Raw genomic sequence first — 14563 nt, 5'->3', positions numbered from 1 at the left:
AAATTCGCGCCAGACACTTTGCTGTTTTTGCTCTGACCAGTATTCAGCCAGAAACAAATTTTTAAACTCGTCAAAAGTCAGGTTCGTGATGTTGAGGTTTAAGCCCCAACGCTTGGCATCACCAGCCAACACGTCAATAACCCCATTAATTTTTCTCTCATTAGTCCATGATCTGGGTAAAACTCATTCACAATTTTTAATGAAATCCGTCGCGTGTATACCGCCTTTAGAACAGCTCCTCTTTCGTCAACAATTCCGAACTGTGTGCACAGATTGGCACATAGCTCTGTTTTTCGTCAAGTTTCTTTTCTAATTCCGAAACTCTCGTAATTACTTCGCAAGTGGTTGTCGCAAGCATTTCCACTTCCCTCTTTTTCTCTTCACAGGTATTAGCCTGCTTCCTCACTTTGGTATCTACTTCGGATACTAAAGCATTTAAAGTTTCCACCTTCTGTTGATCCTCTTTTTTCACTAATTGAATTTGTTCCGTCACCTTATTCTCGATGATCGGAGCAACTGCTTCTCGTACACTTTTCTCGATTCTGCTAATTTCGGAATAAAAACGCGTATTTATGCTCGCAATATCCGCCTGAACGCCTATCATTTCCTGTTTAAGGTTACAGATTTAGGTATTAATCACAACAATATCTTCTTTGATTTTATCAACTTTTGTGTTAACAACATTAATAGCTTTGTTCTGATTGTCTAGCTTCCGTTCAATTTTTTCAGACTGAGCTTCTTGCTTGGCAGACTGAGCTTCTTGCTTGGCAGCCTGAGCTTTAATTTCTGCCGATTGACTCTTGATTTCATTACTCAAAACATTCAATAAATCAGTTAAATTCCCGGAAACTACCGGTTTTACTTCCATAGCTGGTTCCTCTATATATGTTCCCCCGTATTCGTCATCAAGTGGTACAGATTTGATTTTCGCTTCCGATTCCGAAACATTTTCTAAAGTTTGGAATTCCATTTCTGCTCTTTGTTGCGTTTCGGCGGTCGCGTCTTTCATGCTAGCCGCCTGCCCCTGAACAATGGGTTCCGCGGTGGCTGTTTCCCACTGTTCGACCGATTGTTCCGTATCCAAGTCTACCAAATTATGGTAATTGTTGCCTTCACTCATTTCAATAATTTTCAATATGAATGCCAAATCTCAAATATAATTAGGATTACTCCCACTACTTATTCCCGCTGACGTAAAGGCCTGTTCGTAACTAGTACTTTGTTACGAGATTTGCACAATGCAAAATTCGTGTCCAGAACAACCTCAAATTTGAAGATTGTCCTGTCACCAGGTCGCCACGTGTAACCTCCCCCTCACTTATCGACCTTAATGACAGTGAAAAACAAAATAAGGTAAAAACTTTACGGTGCAATAGATGGAAATAGGAGGATATGCATTTCCGGCGTTACAAGATGAAAACAAACAAAAATGAAATACTTAACTTCATTGTTTCTAAGTTTGTTTCTGCAGGCTCATATCTGAGGGATGGTGCACGATATAATCCGGACGCCTCAGTAATACAGTATACCGCCAGAAGAGCAATAAATAAAGGAATAATAAATAAAATATCACTGCCGTTTCGGGTCAGCAATTGTGTCAGGCCAGGCCCTACGACTGTTTTAGCCGCCTCTTCACCATGGACGAGTACCTCCTGTAAGAGATGAAGCCAGGACGAAGGAGAATAGGAAGCGGTGGAAACACCTGGGCACACCACCGCCGAGAAAGACGAAGAGCATCAATTTCTTTTTCGACCTGCTGTGATGTGGACAGATTACGCTCATAAGACGCACATCGTCTAATAAGCATATTACTAACATCCCTTGCGAGGTTACTGGAGACTGGTGGGACGAAGCGTAGTGGAGAACTATGCTATGGGTTGTTCCTGTTCCGCGAAACCGTCAATGTGAACAGCACGGAACCACACATGCTGCTTCTTTGTCGCTACAAATGTGGTGTCACCTCGATACTCTTCTGACATAGTACCCAATTACTTACGTCTTTTTATTCGTATGAAGAAACCATTGCGTGGCATGCATTCCAAGAATGGTGGCTAATTGACTTTCAGAATCGGATATTAATGCACAGTTCCTGAAGTTATCAGTTAAGTCATTAATCACTGGAAAATGGATATTATTAGAGGGCGACTGTTGTTGTGGCTGTGGCCTTCAGTTGGAACACTGGTTTGATGCAATTCTCATCTCTGAAGAAGTATTGCAACCCGCATCCTTCTGAATCCACTTACTGTATTTATCTATTGATCTTCCTCTACGATTCGTACACGCCACACTTCCTCCGACACTAAGTACTCGTAGGTGATCCCTTGATGTCTTAGAATTCATAAAGTCGACCGATCCTTCCTTCAGTCAAGTTGTGCCACAAATTTCGTTTCTCTCCAGTTCTGTCCAGTACCTCCTCGTTTTTTATGCGATCTACCCATCCGATCTGCAGCATTCTTCTGTAACACCACATTTCAGTAGGTTATATTTTCTTATTGTCTAAGACGTTTGTTGTCCCTGTTTCACTTTCGTACAAGACTACACATCACACAAATACCTTTAGAAAAGACGTCCTGGAATTTTAATCTATATTCGATGTTAACAAATTCCTTCTTCTTCAGAAACATACTTCTTGTCATTCCCAGTAAAAATTTTGTGTATTCTCTACTTCGGTTACCATTAGTTATTGTCCTGCCCAAATAGCAAAAACTCATGTGTTACTTTAAATGTTTCGTTTCCTAATCTAATTTCCTCAACATCACCTGATTTACTTCGAATACGTTCCATAATCCATGTTTTGTTTTTATCACCAAATTCGTCGTCGTAGGATTATTTTTTGATGTCATAATTAAAAGTTAATGACTATACCATATTTCGAGAACTGAGAAAAATTAGGAACGACAGTCAACATTACTGAAATATGAAACAGTTGACAAAATACCAGGATGTTTGCTGATTTCTCTGCACAGCGCTCTAGAATGAACACCATATATACTTCGTATACCTTATTCCTGTATTTTAAAATTGATATCCCCATAAGTAGCGTTTCTCACATGTAGTGGGTTCCTTAGCCTATTCGTAAACGTTGATACGCAAAATAAACTATTTCTCTCATTTTAATTACGTATAGCATGAACTGTGCTTGTTCTTAACGTGCCCATCTAACGCAGGGAACGTGCTAGCTAAGCGATGTTCGAAGTACATTCGACAAAACGAAACGTAGTACTGATGGAGTGTTGACGTGCTACGTCAATTATTGAAAATGGATGAAACACAAAACACGTCTTGACATAAAAAAGTGTATAAATAGTGACTGTTTGTTGTATTTCTTCAAAGAATTTAATTCATAACGACTGATCTAAGTCACCATTATCACGGACAAATTAATGCCAGCATCAGTATTGCTCGATAAGAAACTGTGTGACACTGCTTTCAGCAACAGTGACCAATGTAACATCTTATGAAATTTGTGTAGTGTGGCGAAATAAATAAAAAACATTTTATATTTTAAATTCCACGTCATTGTTGATTTAATCAGAGTTCTCACCTTAGACGTAGAATTAGTCCTTCTGCCACAATATTAATTCATCAGTCGCCATCGAAGCTCTTCTCTTTGTTGACCGTGTGTACCATCATGAGTCGGCATCGGTTCACTTCACGAAGACGGTGGAAACCAAGGAATACAATGCTACGTCGCTATAAATAATTTTCGTAACACTTCGATACTTTTAACTATTTTTTGTTCACAACACAATAAGACTTGCTGTGCTCGTCGCACAAACCATAATTACTAACTACATGGCTGCCTTTCCGCACAGTCCAAAAATCACGTCCATCCTCCACAAGGCAACAATCGAAAGTGCCCCTTAGCTCCTTGGAGTATCAAACAAAAGAGAATCCAATGTGAACTTTACAAAGATTATAACGTACAAGCCTCTCAATTTATCTTTGGCGCAGCTTTTAAGATATTGTATGTCTCTGCATAGGAATGTGTCATTACAACTGCCCCCCTACTGTATATTGTCACTAGAAAATTTTTTTTGATTGACAGGATACAGTAGTCGACCTTGCAATTGATAGATTTGGGGGTCGTTTATTTACAAACATCTTTTTTTTTTTGTCTCATTTTCATGGCACTGTGAATTCTTTGGTATTTCTGAGTGTGTGTCAGTTTTTTGGTATACTTATGCTAATATTTACAAACCTTAATCCTAATATACAAAGTTCTGGTTAATACTGAGAAAATGACATCATGTAGTAAAGTTTGTACAATAAAATATACAATGAATACAACGTTACATGCAAATGTTTCCTTCCTCATCAGAGGTGAAAATTAAGTCCTTGTCTTGCTTTCTGTATTTATTCTGGGACGACGAGCTTTGTTCGCTATCCGCAGTGTTGAATATGGGCGTGTGATACGCGCGCCTGATTGTTTGGTCGTCCGTTAGCAGGCGACGTTGGTTGAATGCGCGCGCCAGTGCACTGAATATACACCGACGTGCGGGTACCGTCGAGACTTCCGAACCTCAGTATGCGTGTGCTTTTTGTAGTTCCTTCCAGTACTTAGACTGGATACGACGAGGTACATTGGAATATGTGCCCCGAAGAACACACCACACTATGTGCGAGGCGGAGGACGATCCCGTCGATGCAGCTTCTGGTAAGAAGCGTACCATGTCAAACTTGTTTGGCATTATCCTTTCCTTATTGTGACGCCATGGGTCGTTTGACGATACCAACTTCAATTTTCGATGTCACTTGCTTAGGCTCGCTGACACTTGCAATGTAGCACTACTTTGCACAATTTTAATTTCTACACACACCACTTTAACCGCGAGTATTGCGATCGAAACTTTCTTTTCACTTCACTTTTTTTTCTTGGCATTAACCCCTTTTACCTATTGTACCGAGATTCATTTCCCTCAATACTTCTGGTCAATGTACATAAATATTCACAAAATTGTAAGTCACGGGACTTAGCATGAAATACAAAATACATCACATACAATTGAATAACAAATAACACATACAATACATTGGTTACATTAAGTACAGGAAAAAACTACCGACGAAAATTGAAAAATTTTTGACCACTCGAAGTGGCTTCTTCGTCTTGGATTTTACTGACACACACACATTTTTCCATTTATCAGTTAGAAGGAACAAGTCCTTTGTTTTCCTTCTTGAACTCTAGTATATGTTAAGGTTTACCTTCGTTACGTATTCTTCATACGCAACGACATGCATCAGCATGCAGGGAATACACCTGTAGCCGCTCCACTGCAGCTCGGGAAGGGAATTTTCTACCTTCTACTTAGGGTAATGACAACGACTACGTGTATGCTACGGTTTTTTCGTATAAAATCTGAAAATGCACGAAATAATCATTTATATGCAGCATAACCTAATATGTACAGTGTTTTGGGCGTAAGCACATTCTGGTGTGCTTGTAAATCATTACCTCTAATAAAATTTCCTACATTAACATGGACATATAAATATAAAATTATGAAGTTCAGGGTGTAACTACTATTACTATGTACAGTGTTTCATAATAGCGGCACGCCCTTGTGTGCGTGTATCATCTTCAATTAAAATGCGCTTATAGGCGTCTTGTGTTATCATGGGAGAAAAAATACAGACATTTTAATGCATCGGTTGTCATGAAAATCTATGTACACGAATAATCAGACTTTCATAGCTTCAGTGCAGCATGATATTCTGTATGACGTTTTTTGTTCATAATTCATTTTATAGACGATTCCTTTGCTTACAGGTCGTCGATCACACTACTTACCTGTTTCTCGTATAGCGGCGATATCATTTTCATTCTTTGTGACTGTTAATATTTATATGTATGAAAGATATAATTTTGACATGATTTATCGTTTCATATTTCAAGTGTGTAAAGTAATTCACACCTTCTTTCTGCATACCTGAATGAAGAATCGCTAATGTTGCACTGGGTATCAGGTTTTTCGTATTTTCTCGTAAACTCGTAGAGTCTTACGGTTTTAAGTTATTTCTTGACGTTAGGTATACATGTTTATACGAGGTTGTCTTAGAGTTTAATTTTCCTTAAACACTTCTATGTTGTTTAGGTTCCGTACATGTACAGATCTTCTTTCGCCTTTCACACATTCATACATACGTTTATACCCACAAAAAACATCTACCAGTACAATATACACTTTGCTGGTGGGGCCCTTTTTCGGTACCCTGCACCATTCCCTCAATATTCCAAAATAATTCAGAGTGTGCTGAGCATCGTCCCCTCATACTAATAATACTTACAACTAAATATTTCTTCTCACATACATAACTGCCTTACGGTCCATTAATGCGCAATCATTCCATATTTTCCTCCTTTACACTTTAGCTTTCGTACATGTAACCTCGTGTATAGCTTATATATTCGACAAAGTTGTTTGCTGAGTGCTTTAAGTGTTTCCTAACGTTAATGTGTTTCTCTCTCTATAAATCCTAGGTATTTGTTTTGAGAGCGATTCAGTTCATTACTCACGCTGCATAGATCTGTTTATTATTATCCTATTTTAAAGCTTGTGTCATTCTTTTCCTTAGTCACAAAAATTCACACGTTTACCTTGTTGTTCATTCTGAAAATCGCTAGCTACTGTGTAATGTAAATGTATGCGTTATCTCTTTGATTTCCTCTTTGCTGCTTTTTCCCTATATGTAATTGTGTGTTGTTCTCGTGTACATAGCCTTTCTTCCGGTTATATATCTGCATTTTTTTTGTTCTATTTTCTTTCTCCTTCCGTACAAGCTAAGATTTTTACTCAGTATAATATAATATTACAATACCGTCCATGACCAGTATGTACTTGTATGTTCACTTTTATTACGTAATTCCAGCTTATAATTAAATTTTCTAAGCTACTATTTACAAGACTTGTGTACCGTTTTCTTTCTTGTTTTTGAATGGATTTCGTCTCTGTGTCTCATAGTAAGAGTGGTCTCAAAACTTTTAAACGTTCCGCGCATGCGCGCTTACGTACCACGACTGGACTGTAGGCGCGGGGAAAACTCTGCATTGTTGGTGAGCATTATTCGTGATAGCCGCCATCGTGTAATATGAGCCACGTGTTGTCTGGACTCGACTGCGCATGCGCCTTCGCGCTTTGTATACGCTCAGCTGATCGGACAGGGAAGGGGGGAAGATTTCTCCCCGGCTTGCTGCCTACAGCGCGGCCAATGACCTCGTCTTGACATGCAGCTATCACGTGCTCATTATCGGAGCGTTGGATTGCAACTTCGACGTGTGGTTTGTTGCTCGTCTCAAGCGAACAAACTCTGACCTTCGCGCTAATTTGTCTTTGGCTCTGAGCACTATGGGACTCAACTGCTGAGGTCATTAGTCCCCTAGAACTTAGAACTAGTTAAACCTAACTAACCTAAGGACATCACAAACATCCATGCCCGAGGCAGGATTCGAACCTGCGACCGTAGCGGTCTTGCGGTTCCAGACTGCAGCGCCTTTAACCGCACGGCCACTTCGGCCGGCGCTAATTTGTCTTTGTTCCCCTCTCTTAAATAACTGAGTTAGACTACAAAAGTACCGTATGGTTTATTTTATAGTGTTAAGACTCACAGTAACACATGTTTCATTAGGTTTGGTTAAATATGCGTTTTTAAGCTGGCATATGCCCCCAGATGTTCGCAAGTTTCTTAGGTTAATGACAGCAATTTTACTGTGTGATCCAAGGTTGTGTAATTTCAATTTTGCTAAAATAACATATAACCTTTAATGAAAAAATTCCTTGATATCCTTGTGGGGGTATAACCCTTTCACCTTGCCCGTTCGTGTGTTACCTAACAGATAACATCCTGGGTGAGGTTTGTCTATTATAATGAAAGGGCCATCATACAACAACTGCCACTTTTTGTTTAATGACTTAATTTTAGAGGATTTTGGGTGGGTACGTAATAGTACTTCCTGTCCAATGTTAAATTCTGTAACCTTTCTTATCTTTTTGTTGTTATTACAGCCTGCACGAGGTCACTTACCTTGTCCGGTGCTTTCACCTCTTCTTCACATAGATCATCTTCTACGGTAGCATCCTGATCATATCTTAAAAATAATTGTTCAAGATGTAATGTGTTCTTGTTTGTGCCCCCTGTTGTCAAACCGGTCGGCCGGTGGGGGCTCATTACGACCGATTGTTGTTTACCTGGGGAGACAACGGCGTTGCTTCATTACTGTCCGTTTCCTCTACGAAGTGTACTGAGTGGTTATTCTGTCGCCAATTAGTTTCCGGACCGCTGCGTGCAACATTTTCTTGCGACCGGCCGTCGCTATTCCTCCTTGGTCTGTCATTTCTATTACCGTAACTATTGTAATTTTCATGTGTGTGCCGTCTTTCATCACGCGGGCCTGACCAATCATTCACGTGATTTCTATCATTTCCATACCGGCGTGGACCGTAATCTGTATTATATCTTCGGTCTTCACGTCTCTGTGGCGCCGAATTCCTCCGATTTCCGTAATTCCAGTTTCCATTATTTGGCCTTGTCGCATACGGATGCCAACTGTGTGGGTTTTGTCCACTGCCATTAAAATGATATCCGTTACCGTTGTTTTGATTTGTTCCGGAATATTCATTCCGATTACTTGTGCTCGGCTCTTCTTCGTATATTAGATCAATTGAGTCAAGCACGGAAAGAAAGTATTCAAGGTCGTTCTCCGGTATGGTTACCAATTTTTCGCGTAAGTTCGCGGGTAGTCTGTTTTTCAGAATTTTGAGAACATCTACATGCGGTATTGGATTGTTCCAATAGCGCGTCTTATTTAAGTACTTTTGGAAATACTTTCTCAACCCGCCGTTTTTGAGGTTGAAAGGTTGTGGGTTGAATACCTCACGTCGCAGTCTTTCTTGGACCCCAGCAGACCAATATTTCTCCAAGAAAGCCCGTTCAAATTGTTCGTAGGTGACGCACTGTTCAGCCATGTCTGTGGCCCACAAAAGTGCGTCGCCTTGTGTGAAGCCTACTACATATCTAATCTTCTGTGCCTCAGTCCAGTTTCTTGGTAAGACATTTTTAAATGCTCTTACAAATACGACTGGATGAGTTTTTCTGGATTCTGTGGAGAAAACTGGAAACTGTCTATGTTTCAACAGGCTCTCATCGACTAGAATCGTCGAGATGCAAGGCGACACGCCTACTGCCTGTTGCAGCACCGCGTTTGGCGAATAGCCATTGTTTGCCTGGGCCGGTGCGTGCACATACGCCGGACTGGGCGCGTGATGTTTTGCGTTATTGACATCGTAATCTGGCACGGGCGAATAAGTGTCGCGCTGCCTGTTGCTTGACGTAGGCAAGTCATTTGAAACATTCAGTCTACCAGCAATTTCCTTGCGTATTCTGTCCTCGGCTACTTTGATTTCATTACCTAATTTTTCAAAAAGTTTTGTTTCCCGGTCAGTTATTGATTCATTTACATTACCGTTTTCTAAGGTTTCATTTATTTTGATAATGTCCGCGTTGATACGTCGAGTCTCCTGTTTCAGAAAACCGACTTCTTCGTTAACTTTATTAACCTGGTCAGGTATTTCTTCACATGCGGACTGTACTCTTGTTAAATTTAATTGAATAGCCTGTACGTTTTCATGTATTTCTTTTTGTACGGTGTGTGTTTGATTGTGTGTTTCTACTATTTCTGACAGTTCCTGTTCCTGTTTGTTTGTAAGATCTGAGAATTTCTTTTCTAAATCATTTGCCAATACATTGTATACACTATTGACTGTTTTAATGACTTTGTCTTCGATCTTTTGATCGATTTCATTGGTGAGTTTATTTAAGCGTTGATCGAAATGTCTGTGCATGTTTTCAAATTGCGTGTTTCCACTTGAAAACTGCTGTTGGAACCCAATTTCCATGTTTGACAATTTTGTGTTTGTCATGTTGTGGCTGATTTCTATATTCGACAGTTTTGTGTTGGTTGTGTTGTGGCTGATTTCTAGATTCGCCAGTTTTGTGTTCGTTGTGTTGTGACTGATCTCTAGATTCGCCAGTTTTGTGTTCGTTGTGTTGTGACTGATCTTTAAATCAGATAATTGCTCGCTCACGTTTGACATCAGACTATATAGTGCCTCAAGCGTAACTGACGAAGCTTGTGTGTGTGTATTTATGCCATTATTTGTTGCCATTGTTTCTCTGTCACGGTCTGATTGAATCGAAACCGGGCTAGTTTCACTGATTTCACGCGAAATATTTTCATCTGATCTGGTAATCGATGCTTCATCGACTGTGTACAAGGTTTCATTTGCAAGTGGTTCGTTATTGTTAATCCCTGTGGAGTGCAATTGAATTGTATTTACTTCTACATTATGTTGTGCTGAAAAACTAATTGCGTCATCATTTACGTCACTATTGTCAGAATCGGTGACGTGTCCATGAACATTTGTCAAATTAAAATTCTCCGATTCCATTGTGAAGATATTGTTTTTATCTGTACTTTACTGAATCTAAATCTTTAAACTCTCTCGCAATTGAATTAATAAAAATATCTCGCGATTGTTATTTATAGCGCGTCGGAAATTTACAAGATGGCGCACTACTTCTTCTAATTCTGCGATTGTTGAACATAAAAAGGTAATTATCAAAGTGTAATTGTGTGTTGCCACAACCACTACCAGAATTTTAATATGGAAAGGAAAAGGTTCTGCTTTAAGTGGAGCTAAGCCAAGGTGCAGCCGCTGCATGCGTTTGCGCTTTCCTACCTTAATTACGGCTGAGCTGCGTCACTCACGATTACGTTAGGTTTGTAAATCCTTGTCCTTGTTCCTTCTGGTTATTGTGCCATCCGTTTATACAGTTAATATTGTTTCACCTTATTCGTCATTTTCCATGTGCGTCATGTAACAGAGAAACAGTAATTAGTACAAGTACATTTGTAGTACAACGATGAAGTACTTACTCTTTGTTCCACCAGCACTGTCCTGTCACAGTCGCCAGTGTGGCGAAATAAATAAAAAACATTTTACATTTTAAATTCCACGTCATTGTTGATTTAATCAGAGTTCTCACCTTAGACGTAGAATTAGTCCTTCTGCCTCAATATTAATTCATCAGTCGCCATCGAAGCTCTTCTCTTTGTTGACCGTGTGTACCATCATGAGTCGGCATCGGTTCACTTCACGAAGACGGTGGAAACCAAGGAATACAATGCTACGTCGCTATAAATAATTTTCGTAACACTTCGATACTTTTAACTATTTTTTATTCACAACACAATAAGACTTGCTGTGCTCGTCGCACACACCATAATTACTAACTACATGGCTGCCTTTCCGCACAGTCCAAAAATCACTTCCATCCTCGACAAGGCAACAATCGAAAGTGCCCCTTAGCTCCTTGGAGTATCAAACAAAAGAGAATCCAATGTGAACTTTACAAAGATTATAATATACAAGCCTCTCAATTTATCTTTGGCGCAGCTTTTAAGATATTGTATGTCTCTGCATAGGAATGTGTCATTACAGTAGATAAACATTAAAACGATGTTTCCACCTTTCGTCCTTCACCTTCATCAACCTTGTTCACCAGTCGTTACGTAAACACAGCACTGTCACAGTTTTACTCATAAGTTTCGACTGAGACTTCCGAATTAAATTTTCCAATCCCATTTTCAAACAGTTACATTATCCCAGAAAAGTATCATCAGAAAGATAACTGACTTTACGTGTCACTGCTCTTATTCGAGTTGCGTAGTATTCAACTTCACATTCAGCTATTTTGATTGTCCCGTAGTAGCAAGTCAGTGCCAAGATGATTTGTTTGATAATGGTAGATGCTTTAGACCATGTCTCTCCAACTAAGAGAAAGCGTTGTTTTTAATTATGTTGTTCTCATTTTTATAAATATCACTCCTGCAAATAACAAAAATGACTGTGTCTAACAATTTAAAAACTGCGTACCGACATGGTGTTCGGATCTACAACACTTGCAATTATAACTAGGAGGTGGATTCGATGACGAGTTCTGTTCCTGTCTGCTAGATGTGCTCAGATGGCACAATTGGTAGTGTACTGCCTGGGGAAGGTACTGATCCAGATTCGAACCCTGGCCCATTGTACAGTTGTAAATGGGCAAATATGCTCATCACCGGACTTACTATCCATAAAATAAGGGAATTAATTCTGTATCGTAGAAATGTTGTTTTCAAATTTCGTGGATGTAAATATCGCTTTCTCAACAAAGCCAGTTTGAAATTGCGGTGTAGTTTTTCACACCTGTATTACCAATATTCTTCCTTGAGCTTTTTTCGTACTTTTCATTCTTTTCTCCAAGGAGTAGAGTGGGCGGTTTCCGACATGACACGTTACAGAGCCTCGCTTCTTTCCGTTCAGTTACACTAGCCAACCGTGAAAATGTAACTGGGATGAAATAAATGTTTTTAACTATATCGACCACGCTATTAACTAAAACGACAGTGGAATTAGCTCTAGTTTCCTAGGTAAAGGCAGGTGGTTCGTTATCAGTCTCTTCCATATAGACTTTGAAATCCTGCTAATGATAGACAGAGTTATGAAATTTCAGGCGACGATAACCGTGTGTCCTTTGTCAGTATTTTTCGCACGAAGTTGTATCAAAAAGGGGAAGGGGAAGACGAAAGGAGAAGCGCAGCATGTTTCATTTAAGCGTAGTTTCACTCTGTTACAAGTTGTGTCGTGTTCGTGGTCTGGAAGAACGTGTTACTGAAGTGTAGTTTGTGCGTGTGGTCATTGTAATTCCTGTGATTGAATATGCCTCGCAAATGCGTGAACAATTCTGACAGTTTTTGTTATATTTGCGGACAGGATACATTAAAACCGTAAAGCAGACTAATAGCGCCTTATATTAGGAAGGCTTACAGGCTGTACTTTGGCTGCGGAATCTGAGAGCAGGACAACCCCTTGGCTGCCCATGTATGTTGCATATTTTGTACTCCGAGTCTTCATTCGTGGTTGAATAGTAAGAGATCTTCCTTGGGCTTTGCTATACCCATGATCTGGTGAGAACCATCAAACCGTTCAAATGGTCGTTACTATTTATGACAACTCCATGAACACACTGTATTTCCTAGAAGAAAAAGACTTCCCTGACGTGTCCTAACATACCCTCGGCCTTGCGACCAGTGCTTCACGGAGACGGACTGCCTGCCCTGTCCAACCTGTTTGCGATGGTGACGAGAGCTGTACTGAAACTAGTGCTGCGCAATCACCTTCAAAATTCGGTTCTTAGAAAGATCCAAATTTTTTGTGTAACGATGAGTCTACAGAGGTTCCCAAAATAACACAGTTTGAACTTAACGACTTAGTCAAATGGTTCAAATGGCTCTGAGCACTGTGGGACTTAACATCTGTGGACATCAGTCTCCTAGAACCTAGAACTACTTAAACCTAAATAACCTAAGGACATCACACACGTCAATGCCCGAGGCAGGATTCGAACCTGCGACCGCAGCAGCGAGGTTCCGGACTGAACGACGTAGTCAGAGATCTGGAATTGCCGAAATGTAATGCTGAACTGCTGGAGTCAATACTGCAGCAGTGGAATTGTCTTTGGTAAGATGGTAAATTGACTACGTTCCACAAGCGCCATATGTCATTCCTTCCATTTTTCCGAAAGTGCAGAGAACTTGGTGTTTTGTAGTGGTGAACTAATGGCATTTACTATAAAAGTGATCAATGGAGATTGTTCAACGACTCATCCAAAGTAAGTCTCAGGTGTATGTTACCGCATAATGGCAACGTGTTACCATCTATTATAATTGGGTATGTACCTTACATGAAAGAAACATATGAAATACGAAACAATTGTTATTCCGATTGAACTATGACAAGACGAGTGGCAGATTTCCAGAGATCTAAAAGTCATAGGCATTTTACTTGGGCTGCAACAAGGCTACATCAAATTCTTTTGCTTCTTGTGCCTCTGGGATAGCCGCGCCGAAGCACTTCATGTGTGTGTGTGTGTGTGTGTGTGTGTGTGTGTGTGTGTGTATGTGTGTGTGTAATGGTTGTTATGGTATTTTCTTTGAGTGATTGTATAACAACTCATTTTTCCAGTGAGTGAAGTGCTATGAAACAATGTGTGTGTAGTGCGTGCAGTGACTGATAGTGAGATAAGAGTGAACAGTGTAGCATTACATTACTTAATAAGTTATTTGTAAAAAAAAAAAAAATGTATACCAGGAGTAAATCTAATCATTGTCTCTGACTAGGAGTCAGTAAACGTATGTGTATACGAATAAGCTTATTTTAAATTGGTCTAAACTTGTAAATACTTTAACATGTCCTATACCCTTGTAAAGAGAGATCTACGGATCAATAAAGCTACTACTACTAAAAATAAAAAAATGGCCTAAGCGTCAATAAGTTGAACCAGGATCTGAAAGTGTTCTGCACGAAGAACTTATCGATTCCAAGAACATAATTCTCGTTGCTTTTCATGTAAAGTGAGGAAACATTTTCCTATTTGCGCGAAAAATTCCACGTCTTAGTAAGGTGAAAATAAAAGAAGAGATTTCCGTTGGTCCCCAGATACGCAAATTGTACAAAGA

This window comes from Schistocerca nitens, chromosome 2 (genome assembly GCF_023898315.1).
Source record: "Schistocerca nitens isolate TAMUIC-IGC-003100 chromosome 2, iqSchNite1.1, whole genome shotgun sequence".
NCBI lineage: Eukaryota > Metazoa > Arthropoda > Insecta > Orthoptera > Acrididae > Schistocerca > Schistocerca nitens.
Note: the sequence above shows the minus strand (reverse complement) of the source record.